Source organism: Pinus tabuliformis, chromosome X (genome assembly GCF_031772625.1).
Source record: "Pinus tabuliformis cultivar Carrire ecotype Pingquan chromosome X, CPIR1, whole genome shotgun sequence".
In the NCBI taxonomy this organism is placed as follows: Eukaryota; Viridiplantae; Streptophyta; class Pinopsida; order Pinales; family Pinaceae; genus Pinus; species Pinus tabuliformis.
The window spans coordinates 1470434878-1470453885 of record NC_142308.1 but is presented as its reverse complement, the minus strand read 5'-3'; the positions used below and the strand labels follow the sequence as shown (position 1 = coordinate 1470453885).

The 19008-nt window shown below is 39.3% G+C and overlaps 1 pseudogene; it reads right to left on the bottom strand.

Annotated features, from left to right (window-relative positions):
• LOC149145546 (protein KINESIN LIGHT CHAIN-RELATED 1 pseudogene) overlaps nucleotides 1–19008 on the bottom strand; it is a 122387-nt pseudogene that overhangs the window by 25572 nt on the left and 77807 nt on the right.

Here is a 19008-nt window from a genome sequence, read left to right as displayed (position 1 = left end):
CAGACCTTTGTGTAGATCTGCGCAAGTGTAATTTCTTATTAAGGAAATTATTACAGATCTAATCTTCTTGTTATAGTCTTTAAGAAAACATTTAACAATAAAAGCCAATGCGCGCAATCATAATTCTTTATAGATATAAACTCATATAATAGATGCATGAACCAGAACACAATAAGTCCGTGATATTTCATAAACAAGTTATCTTTATTAATCTCTTCCGTCAATACAACCAGATCTGCCCTGCGCACACAGCTGCAAGGATCCACGCACACAATTGTGGACTCTACCAGGCCTCTGCGCACACAGCTGAAGAGCCTCTATCTATCTACCAACACCCTTGACTCGAACTTATAGACACAGAGAATATTGCCTTTACAAACCCATAACATCAAGATCCAAAACCAAAAACTCCCTCTCTCTATTTATACATTCCCATGGTCCGTGGACCATTGGCAAACTGAATTACTTCCTATTATTCTATATTATTTTTGGGAGGACAACCCCTCGACTTGACCTACTACATTTCACTCTCCGCATATTTCAGATATTTACAATATTATTATCCTATCTTCTAGGCTTTAAGCCCAAAAATCATTACACAGGGCCTTTGCTACCCAACACGTTTAATAAAATATTGGAGAGCACACTCACGAAGGTTTGCAATTCTCAATGAAATGACTGGAATATTTGCGTACCTACGGTGCTATGGGCTTATAGAACGACTTGCAAGAAGTTTACTGGACAAACACCATTAAGACTGGTTTATGGCATGGAGGTTGTGTTGCCGATGGAGTACATTGTACCTAGTCTACACATAGTAGCATTCATAGGAATGGCGGATTGCGAAGCCCTGGAAGAGAGGCTCACACAACTAACAGAGCTTGAGGAAGATAGGTTTCTAGATGGATTCCATCAACAATTTCAAAAGGAGCATGAAAAGGCATGGCACGATGAGCACTTCAAACTGTGCACCTTCAAGGTAAATGATCTAGTTTTGTTATATGACAGCAAGTTTGATAAATTTCCATGGAGATTTAGGATGCATTGGTTGGACCTCTATGTCATCAAGGATATTCCCGATGGTGGAGCAGTTTAGTTGGTAAAATTGAATGGAGAACCATTCCTAGGACGGGTGAATGGCAGCCGATTGAAGCCATACACCAGCGATCCAGCTAGATGACTACATGATGACAGCACAATCTTAGCACTCCAAGTAGTTGAAAGGAACCGCGTGACTATAAACTACATTGCCCGCATTGGGGACCTGCGCGATTAGGGAACTATGAGAAAAAATGTGGAGGGAGCTTTGTTATACAAGAAGGGATCACGTAGGGCTACCGAAAAGTGATCGTTATGGTCACTGTTCATGATTTCATAGTGGGAAAATAGCCAAATGGAGCAGGAGGGGGGGCATTTAAGTCAAAATTTAAGGGCAAGATCTGTGAAAATATTATGCCAATCAAGTATTTATGAACGAATTATGGGGGGAGCTGCCAATTTGAATTCGAAAATGCCTATAAAGTATAGGTGGCTGCCCAGGGAAAAACACTTGGCATTTTGAGAATTAAGGTATTAAGCTCTCAGGTGCGTATGAACCCTGAGATCATTGAAGCTCTAATAGCGAGTTCAGTTTTTGAGAAATTGTCAGTGGAGATGCAGGAGTTGTTTTCTAGAATTATGTCAGTGCCCACAAAAACCGTAAGTGAAAGGGAAGTAATGGCAGCTAAGGGGACTACCCCAGAGGTGGTGATGGCAGCTGAGGCAGCTACCCCGAAGGTCTAAAGTGTAAACGTACTAGCATAGGTGCCTAAATCCCCAAGGAAACCTAGGTTAAGGCCTACGCTAATCAAGGAGGGTCCAAAATCAAAGAAGGATAAGTAGAAAGTGCAACAGCCGATGCGTGCATCACCTAGAAAGCACCCACAGACGGGAAAGCCCACCGTGCAAGAGAAGGGCAAGGTGATTGATCTAGAGCCTGAAGCCGATGTTGAATAGCTCCATGTGGGTGTGGATGACATTGATATGGAGGGGGTGGAGGATGTTGATGTGGAGGGGTCTGACCCCATTTCTAAACTGCCCGAGTACATTCCTCCATGCAAAGGCAAGATGAAGGTTCCGAAGGATATTGATGAAAGTAAAGTCACACTCCACACACCCTTACTACTAAACCAAATCGTCTTTGAAGGACCGCACCTGGGGCACATCTCCCTTTTAAAATTGGAGGACAGGGATTTGGCTGACGCGGAACTCTTTACCCATTTAGCGACAGACCAACTCATGCACCACATCATCTATAAAGACTCTAGTGTGATCACGCTAGAGCCAAGAAAGTGGGTGAAAGGGGTGGATAAGGTGGGTCTGTTAAACATGTTGTGGGTGCTGCATTACAACCAAACACCCATAACCATGGTAGTGATCAAGCAGTTATTGTGCTTGGTGCATGATGGGTATCTGTGGCTAGAAGAGCTGATACCCATCATTGACATGCTAATCCATGAGATCACTCGGCTGCCGTACTCGGGAGAAAACCCGGCCATGGCGTTTGGCAGAAAGCCAAGTGAGCACGACTTCACTAAAGAAATGAAGGACAAATTCAAACTCGCTGTTGGGCAATTTATTGGGCTTAAATTGCTACATTAAATTATCGACCAGGGAAACTCGTAAGCTTGTGATGATGCCAGCACAATATATGCAGGAGTAGGCAACTAACCTATGTCTAACTAAATTATTTAAGATTCAATATAATATGCAAGGGAAGAGGCTCCTAACTAAGGAGGTCCTGGTTGTCCTTCCCTACAGTATCATAGAGAAATCATTCATAAAACCAGAAACTTGAAATAAAGACAAGAGAATGAACTTTAATTGTTGTTCAGATTCAAAGAGAGAGAAAGACTAACTTAGTCTCTTGATTGTCCTCTCATGTACTAATCCAAACTAAACTAAGATTCATCCATAAACATAAGAAATGAAATAACTTAAAACTTAAAAGCATAAAAAAATGAATTTCAATTACCATATAAATCAATGGAGAGAGAGCCTAACTTAGACTCTTGGTATCTCCTAATATGATACTTGAAACATAAAAAGAATGAATTTCAATTATCATACAAATCAAAATAGAGAGAGAGAGCCTAACTTAGACCCTTAGTTGTCCTCTCATATGCTGATTAGATTCTAATTTAAAACTCATTCATCAATCACAAACAAATTCTCAAACATCTAAGCAACTAAATGAAATAATATCTAATATGAAATAACATGTTTCTCTCATCCTTTTAGAGTGAGCTCAATTCTCTTAAGAACAAGACAAATTATTCCATATACTACATTAAGGAAACTTATATCTAAAACTACATAAATTCACATCCTGCATTCACACAATCTATATCTAAAACTACATAATGGAAATATATGAAAAATGAAGCCTTATTCTATTCCATCATCAATTGGATACAATGCTCTAAGAGTCCTTCTCTTGGAATGGAGGGGGTACTCCTATTTATACAATGAGAGGAGATAACAAACTCATAATGATGATCCATTGATCTCTCTTTTAGTTCCATACATTTCTCAACCATCTAGACACATAACCCTATCCTCCATGATTTCCTCCATGAGGTCCATGATCTTCTCCATGATCTTTTCCATGAGGCTTATCTTATCAAATTCGAATTTGATCATTCAAGGCCACATAAAGATGCCCTGGAAGCTTCCTTTGTGCCTACACATGTCAACAAACTCATTCTAATTGTTAGGTATAAGTATAAGCATCTTATTTTCTAAAGTTTAGCCATAAATTCACTTAAAAATGTTAAGAATTAATAAACTTTGGAAAAGCATAGTTATAACCCAATAATGAAGTAAATGGAATGATGTGGAGGTGGAATGGAGGTGACATGAAGGTAAAATGTGAAGATATTGGTGAATAATGGAGTGAAAATAGGGACCATTGTGAGGCCCAACATCTGCCCCAAACTGAAGGTATTGCATGTCCTCATGCAATCTATTACATTACTTTTTGGTACTTGAGCTTTGGCTTAAACTCTGCATGATATCATTTACATAACTTTTGCAAAGCGTTATTTTGATGAACTACAACTTGGTTGGTTCTTGTGTTTCAACCATATTTTGTTTGTTGCATTCAATGTATGATCTTTGCATATTGATAATGTGATTTTTATTGCAGATTATTTTTGTTGGAATGCATCATGGTTTGTTCTTGTGTAACAACCATGATTGTGTTGGCATCCAATTAACTTTTAAATACTTTCGACAAAGCCATTTGTATGCTCATGAAATAGTGAATATAGCTTGAAGGTACATGGGGTTTAGAATGTGATATATGAATGTGGATGTTATATGAATGTGATATATGAATGTGGATGTATCCTTCCCCTTAAACAGATGATTTGGGCAATTATGTGAAATGGGGAAAGCAAGGAAAAAGGAAGTGAAGTTTTTCCAAAAATTATTATTCTAACTTTTCAAGGAATTTAATGGTTAAAAGTTAGAAAATATCATACCTTAACTTACCCTTCCAAAAATGGATGAGAGTTGTGCATGTGTGGCGGTAAAGACTGTTGTTCATAGTCCTCTTTACTTGGTTGGGAAAATCATGCATGAATCATGCATGTGCAGCTGCCACAATTCTGCTCTGAATCTGCTTCTTCAAGTTGTGGATGAAAGATGGATCTGTATTGTTGTATCGGCTGTTAGATCCTCTGCTACTAGATGATGAATCTGAGGAGTCTGTGGAACATGGCTGAAAGTTGTATCTGCTGCTGGATGATGAATATGATGAGTCTGTTGAATATGGCTGAAAATCTATAAGGCTTGGAAGGTATATAAAATATATAAGTTACATTTCCCTCCCAGCCTTATTGATTGACTTGTCCTCAAGTGATGGCAAACTGAAAAAAAATGAAAAGAAATTGGCTTCATCTGCTACAAAATATGGGTCTTCAAGTCTTCAACACTGGATGGCACAAATCTTACTATGTGATTAAATGTGTCGATGTCGAACATAGCAAGAAGTTGTTGACTTAGTGGCCGTTAATGAATGCCCCTAGCCAACACAAGAGCTCCCACCATTGATTCCAATGGGAGTCAGGATGCCTAACACATCTTTGTAGGTACGAATAAATTTGTCGTGGTCGAGTCACCTACAAGATCCAACGAACAAGGGATATTAATGTACTCCCATTGTTCATTGGCAAGAGTACTTGCCATTAAGGCATGCAAGCCTCTAGGTGTTTTTCAATGATACTTAGACTCTAGGACTTTGACTCAAGCAGAGTTTTATTGCGGAAATGAAGGGGAATGGTAATGACAAGGAAAATGGATGGATGTAAGGAAATGCATGGTGTATGAATAAATACTCTTGCTATGAAAAATGGACATGGAGATGGTATGCTTTATGGACATGGACAATTGGTGGAAAATCTTTTGCAAAATGGGAGTGTAAAATAATGGTTGTGGACATGGATTTGTCTGTAGAATTTTTCATGAAATTAGTCGATTGAAGACCAATTGTGCGCACAATGTAATCTCCTTAATGAATACTTGATTGTCCTGTAACCTGTAAAAAAACTTGGTACAAAGAAACATAAGTGTGCTCTAGAAAAAATGGCCAGTTTCTTCATGATTCTTACGCAAAAATTTCATACCAAATAAAACAAATTAAGGACAGACAAAGTGTTAAAATTGACTTAATCATGATATTAATATCAATCCATTTGTGAAAATAACCTTTAAGAGTAATACTCCCTGTTTGTGTCAGCTGACTTCTGTGCATGGCGAAAAGTTTGGCATCATAGATTTGTTGTGTCGTGCAGATTAGTGCTTTATAAAAGCATACAACAATATCAATTTGCCAACTCTAAACAAGTTAGTCAGCATTTAAATAATCCACCAAATTCTTTTAAATTATGCTTCCATTCTTTATTTTCAAGTCTGCTTGAATTTTGTGAAAAGTGTGTTTGTTTGTTTGTTTGTTTGTGTTTTTTTTTAATTTTTATTAATTTTTCTTTCATCCTGTTCTCATGATTTTCTCAATTTTCATGCCTCCAAAGTTTTTCATCCTGTTCTTGTAATTCCCCTGATTCTCTCAATTTTCATGCTCCCAAAATTTTGTTTTATGCCAGTACCCCGCACATGCCAATCCTTCTAAACAACAATATTTTTTTATTATTTTGTTTTTTTATTATTATTATTAATTATTTTTTTTGAAACTTGATAACAAAAGATAATATATGATCATAATATATTAATATAATTAATACAATCATATTAATATATTAAATTAATATATTAATATAATCATATTAATATATTAATATAATTAATATATTATTACAATCATATATTAATACAAATCAAATATTAACTAAATATATCAAATCTTATCAAAATATATACAAAATAAAAAACAAATCACACAACAAAATACAAATATAATAATAAATTAATATATTAATATATTAATTATAATAACAACATTAATATATTTTATAATGCAATTATAAAAGATATTAATATATTAATATAATTAATACAATTAATATATTAATACACTTTTTATAACAATCATTAATTAATAATATAACTAACAAATATTTACAACAAATTATAATTAAAACTATTACGCTGTGGAAGATTTTTTTATTTTTTTTGATGAGCATTGTATACCTCATTGATACGCTCTTGAGGATGACAACGCTCTTGAGCTCCTGGCGAGCTTGTAAAATGATTTCTTAGAATATAATAAATCACTCCCATCTGTGCTTCAATGCCTGCTATTGCACTCTGCTGACCAGGAGCATCATCCAAAATCTTGAGAGCCTTTTGGAGAAGGCGAAGGGCTTGTTCAGGTTCACTCATTGCTTCATAAATTGCAGACAATTCTGTCAATCCACCAGCTATATCTTCAGGAGGATGCCCTGCGGCAGGCTTATTATAAATTCTGAGAGCATTCTCGCAGTAAGTTTTAGATTCCCTTAGTTTCCCTGTTTTGTAGTACAGGTCTGCCAGACGGACAAAAACTGCAGCAGCAGAGGGATGGTTCTCACCTTTCGTGGATTTCAGCACAGTAAGGGTTTTCTGATAAGCAAAAACAGCTTCATCATATCTGCCCAAAGAGAGATATGTGTCACCAATACTGCAATCTATTGATGCCACTTCTGACTCTTAACCATTCGAGATCATAGCCATACTGGCTAAGACCAAATGCTCCAGGGCCGCTTCATAGTCTCCTTTTCCATCACAAATCAATGCCATTAGCCTTCTATCAGCTGCTTCTTCAAGGGAAGCTGGGATGCTGTGTTCTTTGTGTATATCCAGAGCACGTTGGCAGAGCTTCTTAGCCTCATCAAATTGCATCGCTTGAACATGGGCTTCAGCCAGATACCGACAAGTCTCTTCGACTCTCAGATCCATTTCTCCCAGGACTTGTTTCTGAATTTCCAAACCAGATTTATAGCACTCTATGGAATTCTCAAGCTGACCCAACATGGCATACGTATCACCCAGCTGCATGCGCCCTGCAAATGTAGCGAGAGCATGCTCCGGCCCTTCCTCCAACACAGGAACTTCGATAGACCTCTCCAGAACAGGAATTGCCTGCTCATATTGACCCATACTGCAGTGAATTGCAGCCAGAATATGCAAACTCATCACCAATTCCAAGCTGGGCTTCAAGCCTGTATAAAATAGGCTTCAAGTCCTGTAGAAAAATAGGCTTTGAATGTCTAGTTTGGTGCTTTGATCACAGGGCGATCCCATCAGATCTTTATAAGACCTTGTGACAGAAGATGGTATTGTGTTATTCAATTAATGAAGACAAACCGATCAAGATCTCAGAAGGCAAAGAATTTAGTTTGACTGGTTATTTTTCATTTTTATTTTTGTTTTTATTTTTATTTCTTTTTCAAGTTTTTTTTTTTTTTTTTTAATAAATAAAATAATGAAATTGAACCTATATCTAATAAAAATGATTAGTTTTCAAAAAGTTTTGTTTTTTTAAAACTAAAATTCAAAAAAAACTAGATTTTATCTAAATTATTTTAAGATGATCTTTTTTTTTTTTTTTAATAATAATATAGTTGTTTTTATTTAATGTTTTGCTGCTTTTTTTTTTTTTACATAAAAAAAACCTAAATTGCATCTAAAAATTTAAAGATGTTTCTTTTTCATTCACAAAATTCTTTATTGTCATTTTGCAAATTAGTTCTCCAGCAAGAGTAGTTTTATTCGAACGAAATCAATAGATTTTTTGATCTTCATCGCACGAAGCGCAGGAAGAGAATACTAGTCGATTGATTCGTTTTTATTCATGCAGGGGGGTGTTTCTGAAAAGACAAAATTTAAAACTAGCTAAACACTAAACTATCTGAAAACTCAAACTTAAACTTCTTTGTGAAGATCCTGCTGGTCTCACAAATTATTTTGTCTAAAGAAAACTACTAGAACTGAATTAAATTTCTAATGCCTAATCCCTTAGCACCATCCCCGGCAACGGCGCCAAAATGTTGGGCAATTTATTGGGCTTAAATTGCTACATTAAATTATCGACCAGGGAAACTCGTAAGCTTGTGATGATGCCAGCACAATATATGCAGGAGTAGGCAACTAACCTATGTCTAACTAAATTATTTAAGATTCAATATAATATGCAAGGGAAGAGGCTCCTAACTAAGGAGGTCCTGGTTGTCATTCCCTACAGTATCATAGAGAAATCATTCATAAAACCAGAAACTTGAAATAAAGACAAGAGAATGAACTTTGATTGTTGTTCAGATTCAAAGAGAGAGAAAGACTAACTTAGTCTCTTGATTGTCCTCTCATGTACTAATCCAATCTAAACTAAGATTCATCCATAAACATAAGAAATGAAATAACTTAAAACTTAAAAGCATAAAAAAATGAATTTCAATTACCATATAAATCAATGGAGAGAGAGCCTAACTTAGACTCTTGGTATCTCCTAATATGATACTTGAAACATAAAAAGAATGAATTTCAATTATCATACAAATCAAAATAGAGAGAGAGAGCCTAACTTAGACCCTTAGTTGTCCTCTCATATGCTGATTAGATTCTAATTTAAAACTCATTCATCAATCACAAACAAATTCTCAAACATCTAAGCAACTAAATGAAATAATATCTAATATGAAATAACATGTTTCTCTCATCCTTTTAGAGTGAGCTCAATTCTCTTAAGAACAAGACAAATTATTCCATATACTACATTAAGGAAACTTATATCTAAAACTAAATAAATTCACATCCTACATTCACACAATTTATATCTAAAACTACATAATGGAAATATATGAAAAATGAAGCCTTATTCTATTCCATCATCAATTGGATACAATGCTGTAAGAGTCCTTCTCTTGGAATGGAGGAGGTACTCCTATTTATACAATGAGAGGATATAACAAACTCATAATGATGATCCATTGATCTCTCTTTTAGTTCCATACATTTCTCAACCATCTAGACACATAACCCTATCCTCCATGATTTCCTCCATGAGGTCCATGATCTTCTCCATGATCTTTTCCATGAGGCTTATCTTATCAAATTCGAATTTGATCATTCAAGACCACATAAAGATGCCCTGGAAGCTTCCTTTGTGCCTACACATGTCAAGAAACTCATTCTAATTGTTAGGTATAAGTATAAGCATCTTATTTTCTAAAGTTTAGCCATAAATTCACTTAAAAATGTTAAGAATTAATAAACTTTGGAAAAGCATAGTTATAACCCAATAATGAAGTAAATGGAATGATGTGGAGGTGGAATGGAGGTGACATGAAGGTAAAATGTGAAGATATTGGTGAATAATGGAGTGAAAATAGGGACCATTGTGAGGCCCAACGCTCGCTAAGAAGCCGTTATTCCATCACAAGTATAACTGACCCCGTGGTCAAAGTAGCAACGCAAATCTTGGCAGGAAAGATTATGTGAAAGTTTCATGCACACGAAGTGCCGGCACCACTAGTAGCCTTAGAGCCCAGTGCGTGGAGGGCGTACAGTTTAATTGGGCATGTTACCTCTGCGATGAGTTCCTTGCCAACTGCAAAGAGGCGCAATATCACAGCAAAACATTCCACTATGCATGGTTGCTACCATCCAGAGTGTTGGTCATGTGGGAGTTACTAGAGGATAGCCAGTTTCCTCCAGTCGCGCCCGACCTACCAAAAGCAATGAAGTTTGCTTCGCTATGGGCTACAAAGGACCCTTAAAGGGTCAAGGATAGCAATTTCTTTTGGATCTTGATGGAGATGAGTATCCATATGGCCATCAATTGCAAACCGTGGCTGTCACCAACCGTTTTTTAGAAGTTGCAGGAGTATGTAGAGTTCAAGGCCAACTTCCACTAGGTCTCAATACACGTGCAAAAGGATCTCGAGTAGAAATGGTATGACCTACCATACTTGGCCATAGACAATGCGATTACAACGGTCCTCGATCGATGGCCGATAGATTGGTGCCCTGGCGTAGACTTGACGACTGGGTCTAGCAAGACCGCAACGTAGCAGAAAAAGGAAGAGGCCAAGCTGAAGATGCAATAGTTGGTTGCAAAGAGGAAAAAGGAGGTTGAGGACAAGGCCAAGCAAGAACACACCACCGCGAAGTAGACGGGAGGACAGGCAAAAGAAGAGGATCATGGCTCTAACAGGAGTCAGAAGTCGCCTTCCCCGGAGATAGAGGAGGAGGACCAACAGCCAAGCCAGGGAGGAGCTAACCCAGAGACTACTCCATTCTATGTTAAGCGTAATAGAGATCTAGGGAAGGTAGGGCTGCGAAAGAATTCTAAGGCTAGGAAGACTTCTCTCGATCTCATCACCTTAATAGAAGGTGATTTAAATCATATCAGTGATACGGTAAGGGATGCCACCGCAGAACTGCTGCAACAGTTTGAGCTACAACAGAAGTAGGCCTTGGGTGCCATTCAAACGGGTCTGCGAGAGATGTAGATCCAGGCATCGCGGCCTAGGCCAGCATAGGACGAAGCCGTGAGGCATCAACTAGTTTGGTGCCTACCACATCAAAAGTAGTAGGGATGGTGTGCACACTGAATCCCCAAGAAATAATGCTGTCGGAGGGAGTGTTAACCATAGAGACTGAAGCTGACAAGCTCATTGTCAATGCCATCAAATAATTTGGGCTCAAGTTTGTCGTGCTTCCTAGTAAGGTGCTTCACAATTTGTAGGATAGTGTGATCGTGAAACTTCAGGCCCACGCACAATGCACATTATAGGTCATCAGTGAACAGAAAGTCAACAACACTCAGATGACTGTAGAAAGAGATTCCATTGTTAACCTCATCAAAGCCATCACAGACAAAAATGAGCACACGACTAAGGTAGTGGCTGAGGCATGTGAGTCTATCCTAGAGCTGGACATTCCCGATGATGAGCCAATACATGTGTGGATTTGGAAGCTCACTGTCGTAGTGCGCGACACCAAAACAAAGTTAGTGAAGGCTCAGTTTGATCTGAACCTCAAGATTGAAAAAATGCAATTGAAGGCCTAGCCTTCAACCCTGCCAAAGGTCAAAGAGTACCGCGAGACAGCTGTGAGAGACACCATGATAGCAGTGAACAACGTAGTGAAGGAGTGCATCATGCTCTTCAAGCAGGCACTCGAAGTGGTTACCAATTTGTAGGAGGATCCCACCTTGCAAAAGTTGGAAACGAAGGCCCAGGAGCTATAGTAGAGATATGATGAAGTCAAAGCGATGGCATGCACCGTCTCCCTTACACAGAGGCTAGAAAAACTACAGGAGGCAAAGGTACTAAAGGAGTAGGTGGATATAGCGCAATGCAAAGAAAGTGTCCTCAAGGGCATAATAGGGCCTTGGCTTGATGAAGCCTATGCGCTCACCACCACCATCAAAGGAATGTTGGATGGTCTACAAGTGACTCAATAGAAGATACACTCAGATAGTACAAGGCCAGCGACGGAGCAACTGGTTGAGGAGATGAAGCAGGTGGCAACACAGTGCACTGCCGAAGTTGCAGTAGTCCAAGTGGAGCTGGGAGGTCTTCGCGACAAGATCTTCATGCCAGCCAAGTGGCTTGAGGGTGAGTTACCATGTTTGTGTTGGGGGATATTGGGAACAGGTCCCCTGGGGTCAATTTTGGGGTTAAAAGCCCAATTTTTGGGGCAAAAAGCCCGAATTTTGTATAAAGAAATGTAAAGTCTCCTATTTTGGGATCACGGAGCGTGAAGATATCAAGAGTCAAAAAAAAATTTGCCCTTAGTTTAGAGAGGTTGTTTCGGCTTGATGAGATCCACCCTTGGTCTGCGGACCATGGGATTGTATAAAAAGAAGGTCTTAGAGGAGTCAAAGGGAGTTGGGTGTAGTTCATAGATGGATAGATAGAGTCATTGATGAGTCTATGAAGATATAAGAGTGAGAGTCTTAGCGTAGGAAAGAGGCTCTGCAGTTGAGTGCGCAGAGGCCTAGGGTAGAAGTCTGCAGTCGAGTTCACAGACCCCTGCAACTATGTGCGCAGGGCAATTAGAGTTTGTACTGGAAAATCTGAACCATCAATAAAGAGAAGTATTCTAAAATTATTGTGCATTTTAATTTTGTCAATTACATGTGATTATGTTATGTTAATCACTGGGTTTATGTTTTATTGCTAATTTTATGCTCGAATATATATGTTTTCCTCTGTTATATGAACGCAAGTAGAGATATATGTTTACGCAAAGACAGTCTTAATTGCATAATAAAATTGGCAAACACTTAAGATAATTCAGGAAATTATACAACAAAGTAGTTATAGTGACGTGTAAGTGTCAAGATTTCTTGTTAGGGTTACGCGAAGAACGATCGTAGACCTTCATGGAGGTTCTAAAAGACTAATAAAGAAGTACATCTATAAGCCCTTAAGGCTTATCGATCTATGCGAAGGCAGAGTTAAGGTGTGAAATCGACATCACAACCATCTCAGGGTGTGGAAACTTGGTTCCTGCATCCCCCCGTACTGCTTCGGGTGAGACTTTAGTTTGCGCTCTGCAGGTTGATGACGAAAGGGCCAATAGTGTAGGGATTTTCTTGGCTGACTAACGTTAAACCTAGGTCAGGGCACATCAAGCCAACAACAGTCGCAAGCATGACTTGGATGTTAGCATGCAGAGACTTGGGTGCAATGAACAAGCAAGTTGAATGTAAAGACTCACACGAGCTCACGGAATGAAATCGGGTGTGTGTATTCATCAAGTGAAACTCTTCAAGTGAGGCTATGAAATTGGTGTAGGCAAAAATTTTGGAGGGTGGTTGTAGCCGCTACAACACTTGGTGACACACTGGTAGAACTCTAGCTTCATTGTTTTCAGTCATTGCTAGCACAAGGCCTTGGTCTCTCGGGGAGTATTGAATCAATTTGCAGGTTACTAATAATAAACAAAACAAACCAAATGAAACAACATGCAGCAAGCAGACTCCAACCTACTGAAACTAGTGTTTAAGGACTTGGCCGTTGAGAGGAAGATTATCAATCCTCCTGTCAAGTGATTGCAAATGATACATGTGTGAGCCAAGTTTCTCATGGACTAGTGCTGGTTCATCGGGTTTCACTACCGAAACCTGGTGGCATTCTAGAAGACCTTCAAGAGAAGAGAACACCATTGTTTTAGGTACTGTGTGCAACATGGGCTCGGATGATGGCATAGGGTAGTTGTTTTTACTTTGGGAAGGGTTTATGTTTTTGAAGTCAATGCGTAAGAGGATCTTCCCAGATTTCTTACAGGTAGGATTAAAATCAGAAAGCCAAGTATGATGATGAACTTTGTGAGTAATTCAAACACTTAAAATCTTAGTCAATCTTTTTGGCAAAAGGAGGACAAAAAACATGTATGTGTTACCTGTTCTTTGCTGCAATGGCTTTTCTTCTCCTTTACCTGGAAACTCATGTTGGATTGTTCACATGTAGTGGGCACTCAGGTCATCATCTACTCGTGTAGGCCCATCATGGTATTGTTCGATCAAGTGGTCAATGACTGATCATTGCTGCAACGTGTAACTTATACCGAGATTGGCCATCTTCAGATCATGGTGGATTCCCATGTTGCTATGTTCATTCATAGTGTTGGTCCTTCGTGTGTTTAGCACAAGTGCTTCAACATCATATTTTGTGACTTCGGACTTCAAAAACTTGAAATCGCGCATGGTTCATTGTTTTGGATGACTGTTGTACACTTGGTCCTTGAGCCATCATGTGTTCTTGATTTGTCAAGACTCATGGCCCACAACTTGTCTACACATGGACCGTTTGGCATGCTGATACTGCTACTACTACCATTGTTGCTACCACTGCTACTATCAAAAAAAATTGCACAAGTTTCATTATCATCAGTTGGGCGAGGTAGGAGTCCCAACTGCTTGTCTAATGAGGTTGGAGTAGGCCGTGTAGGATGACACTCCAATGTCTTTTCCAGGAGGCAGTTTCCAAACACGATTTTTACGAAAGCCAATGGTTCATTCTTGTCATTAAGGGGAGTGACATTGTGTTTCATATTCCTCTTAGATAACACCCGGATTTGGTTGAACCTACCCTTGTACAAAAGCCACATGTGAGACCAGTCTGTGGCAGAGTATCGATCTATCTTGCTATGTTAGGCCCCTATACTACTAGTGTAACCCTGGACCAATCTATGCTGAGTAGCAGACCATATGCTTCCGATATGTCCATAATAACTATGTCGATGAACTGTTGGACTCGACTGTCATGGGATAGTCTTATGATCACATCTCGTAGTTCACCAATGGCTGGTACTAACGTTCTGTAAAGTTGGATGATTCTCGCAGATGTTTTGCTCCATCATGCATTAATCTTCTTAGCAATGGAGAGCAGCATGACATTGGCTGTCACACCAACTTCAACCAAGCAATTATGGACATTGTAGTTGAAAACTTTGAATGAAAGCAGGAATGGGGGGCAACTTGAGTTTTCTTCTTCCATTCGGAGTGTATTGAGAATAGTGGATAGCGAACCAGGAGGTGTGCATGATCCCTTTCTGGTAGAGGTTGAGTTGCCTATTGCCATTTGTCCCAATGCACGTAATAGAATACTTCGCTGACTCTGGACTTTGGCTAAATCAAACAAATTGATGTTCACTCGAGTTTTCTTCATGTCATCGACTATGCTATAATCCAGAGGTGGTAGAATCACCGAGGTGTCCGAGGTGGAATGAATGTTTGTGGTGTATGACAGAGTGTTTTGCAACTCACTACCTATGGACGCACTCTTATCCGCCGCTATCTTCCCAGACTTGCTTTGTGTTTTTTCTTTGAGGCAGTCAGTGGACCGGCCTTCTTTATCATTTTTCTCACCTTCTCTTGCATCTCCTCAAGTGTAGGGGGAGCCCCTTTACTCCTAAGATGGTAATGATCATTTTTCTTTTGTGGCTGCTTCTCGATGTTCGTCTTCAAGACTGCTTGTAAGCACTAATATGCGTTCACCACATGCCCATAACTTGTTGCTTCATCAGGTGCAACCTCTTATCTATCATCAATGTCTTCTGGATGCTCCTGTATGTCACCATCCACATTGAGTGTATGACTATAGACAGAGGTAACAACTCCCTTCCAATCCAAACAAGAGTTCTCGGGATGAAATTCTTCATGGAAGGAGCAAAAATTAGGATCAGCGCATTGATCGAGTTGGAACATAGGCTTCTGCAAAAATTTGGAGCCGAATCAATTATTTCTTAATGAGTTGGTTGATGAACTACTTTCCTATCTCTATCTGGGTAGATGGCTGCTCGCGAATGTGTTCATCTTCCATTGCTTGAGTTTGGACATTTCAGTGGTCAAGTTCTTGACAAGGTGAGTGAGGGTCTTAATATCAGCTGTTTCGTTGTCTCTGCCCTTGCTCACCATTTCTTGGGGATTTCTACTCGCATCCTTGGAGTCCTTCGTTGATTCATCATCCTTGATGACTCCAATGGTGCGCAAATATTTCTCAACAGCAATAGCCTCTTCCCATCTATCTAAAAGTGTTGGCTTTGCAGCTCGCTTGACGAACTACGCAATGGTGGTTGGCAGTGCAGACGTGTAATAGCTGACAGTGATGGAGTCATGAGGTTTGGTGTCTACTGCAAACTTGTTCAAAATATGCATAAACCTCTTATTGAAATCTTTCACTTTCTCCTTTCCCTCCATCTTGAGGCTTCCCATTCCTTTGAGTAGCATGGTTGGGGTCTTTTCATCAACAAAATTTTCAAGGAATATACGTTTGAAAGAACCACAGTTCTGTAAGGAGTTGGGTAGAAGGCTATGATACCAAGCAGTACATGGCTATCCACGGTACATGGATAGACTCTACATGCTATGTTATCATAATGTACCTCAAGGGTCTACAGTTGTAGGTAGAAGTTTTCTACATAGCCTTTTTCCTTCACTGCGATGTCAAGGTTGAACTTGATGTTAATTCTCTTTGCTCACTTTGAAATCTTGTGCATAACAATTGGGAGAGCCAATGGCCTTGAGTCATAAATTCAAGATTTGGGTCAGCCATCTCTTCATCCTCTTCGTCCTCTTTGTCTTCTTCCTCTCCTTCGGAATCTAATGGTTTGAGATTTGAGTGTTGGGTTGTGTTATATTCTTTCCATGACTAGCCCATGTAGTTAACTAGGGGGTCAGAGGGGCGGCAGAGCACCCCCTTCGTTGCGCCGTTTGTGTAGCGGGGGTGGTCATAGAGGGTTTTAGGTGTACCCATAAACCCACTTTATGGGGTCCGAGACAGTGCCCCGAAAATTTTTGGTTTTGAACCCTATGGTAGGTTGGGCGGACCCACCTATGGTTTTGTGCATGATTTTCGCACATGTTTTTTTTGGACGCAATGGTTTTCAATCCATGGTTTTGGACACGATAGTTTTCGTCCCATGGTATTGGATGATTCGGCATGTATAAATATGTGTTGTAACATTTAAAGGAATATAATGAAAAATCAAGTTAGTAGTCCCGGTTTTGGGATCCAGGGAAAATCTCTGTGTATATGTGTTTTATGTGTTATGCTCTAGCATTGTTTATTTTTTGTGTTTTAGAATTCACATGCAGGTAATTTCTGTATGGGGTTGAAACCTACATTTGGTATCAGAGCAGATTTAGCTTCAAGGATATGCCTTTGTTGCCAAGGGGTTTCGCTCGGGCTTGTGGCAGACCCTGTTCAGTGGGAGATCTGTGAGATCAATTCTGGTGGTGAAAGAAGATGGCGAGCAGTGGAAAGCTAGAGATCGAGAAATTTAATGGTTAGATTTTTGAGTTGTGGAAACTCAAGATGGAGGATCTGTTGGTGGATAAAGATTAGTGGATCACGGTAGATCCAGGTACTAAACCAACGGGAGTGTCTGATGAAGAATGGAAGAAGTTGGATTGGAAGGCAAAGAGAACAATATGATTGTGTGTCTCAGATTTAGTATTGTTGAATGTATCAGGGGAAGCTACAGCAAAGGCTTTGTGGGACAAGTTAGGGACTTTGTACCAATCTAAGTCTCTGGTTAATAAATTGTTCCTGCGGAAAAAGTTGTATAACCTGAGGATGAAAGATGGAGACTTGGTGACAGAGCATTTGAACGCATTTAATACTGTGGTAAGTCAGTTAGCATCTTTTGATATTAAAATTTCAGATGAAGATAAGTGCATCAGTTTGTTGTGTTCTCTACCAGATTTGTGGGATAGTCTAGTTATTGCAATAGGTAGCAATGCAATTGCCTTGCAGTTTGATGAAATAGTCTCAGCCTTACTAACGGAGGATATGAGACGTAAAAATATGGAGATCCAAAACGGTGATGCCTTGTCTGTACGAGGACGGTCCCAGAATAGAAACAAAAATAAGTCATCAAGTGGGAGATCTAAATCTAGAGGGAGATCTAAATCTTTAGGAAAACCTGTAAAGGTGGTGTGCTGGAAATGCGGAAAGGAAGGCCACTTCAAAAGGGACTGTAAATCTAAAGCTTCTGACAAAGGAAAGGGATCTGATGAGGCTCCTTCCGCAGAGGCAAAAACCACCTCAGATGAAGGTGGGGATGTGTACTTGGCTTCTTCAAGTACACATGTAGATCATGAGGCATGGTTGATTGACTCAGGTGCATCCTTTCACTTCACTCTCCATAAAGAGTGGTTCTGTGAGTATGAAAAATATGATGGTGGTGATGACTTCTTGGGGGATGACAGGAAGGCTAGAATCATTGGTCGTGGAAAACTAAAGTTGAAGCTGCAAGGTGGAAGGGTTAGAACACTTCCAGGTGTTTTGCATATTCCTGCATTAGCCAAAAATCTAATTTCTGTTAGCAAGATGGATGATGCAAATGTAAAACCAGTGTTCGAGAAGGATACCTGCAAGATGGTTCGGGGAGCACTGGTATTGATGCGGGGAGTTCGGATTGGAACTTTGTACAAGCTCCAAGGTAGCACTGTTGTTGATGGGTGCAACAGTTTCGTGGTTCCTAAAAGTGGAGCAGAAAATCTAGTGGTCTCTGGAGAAAAGACCATGTTGTGGCATCAAAGGCTTGGACATATTGGAGAGAAGGGCCTTAAAATACTTCATGGTAAAGGTATGGTAGAAGGTATGAGTAATAGCTCTCTAGATTTTGATTTCTATGAAAATTGTGTATACGGGAAGTAGAATCAGGTGAGTTTCCCCTCTGGTAGTAAGAGGGCGAAACATATATTAAAGCTTGTGCATAGTAATGTGTTTGGACCTGTGTAGGTTCCATCACTGGGTAAGTCTATGTGCTATGTATCATTTATAGATGACTTCTCAAGGAATACATGGATATATTTCCTTAAGAAGAAATCTAAAGTATTTGATAGGTTTAAAGAATTTAAGCCTCCAGTGGGAAACCAGACAGAAGAAGATAAAGGTGCTGAGGACATATAATGGTGGAGAGTTTTGTAGTAAGGAATTTGAAGAATTCTGCAAGAAGTGTGGTATAGCACGGCAGAATATTACTTCATATATACCTCAGCAAAATGGAGTTGCA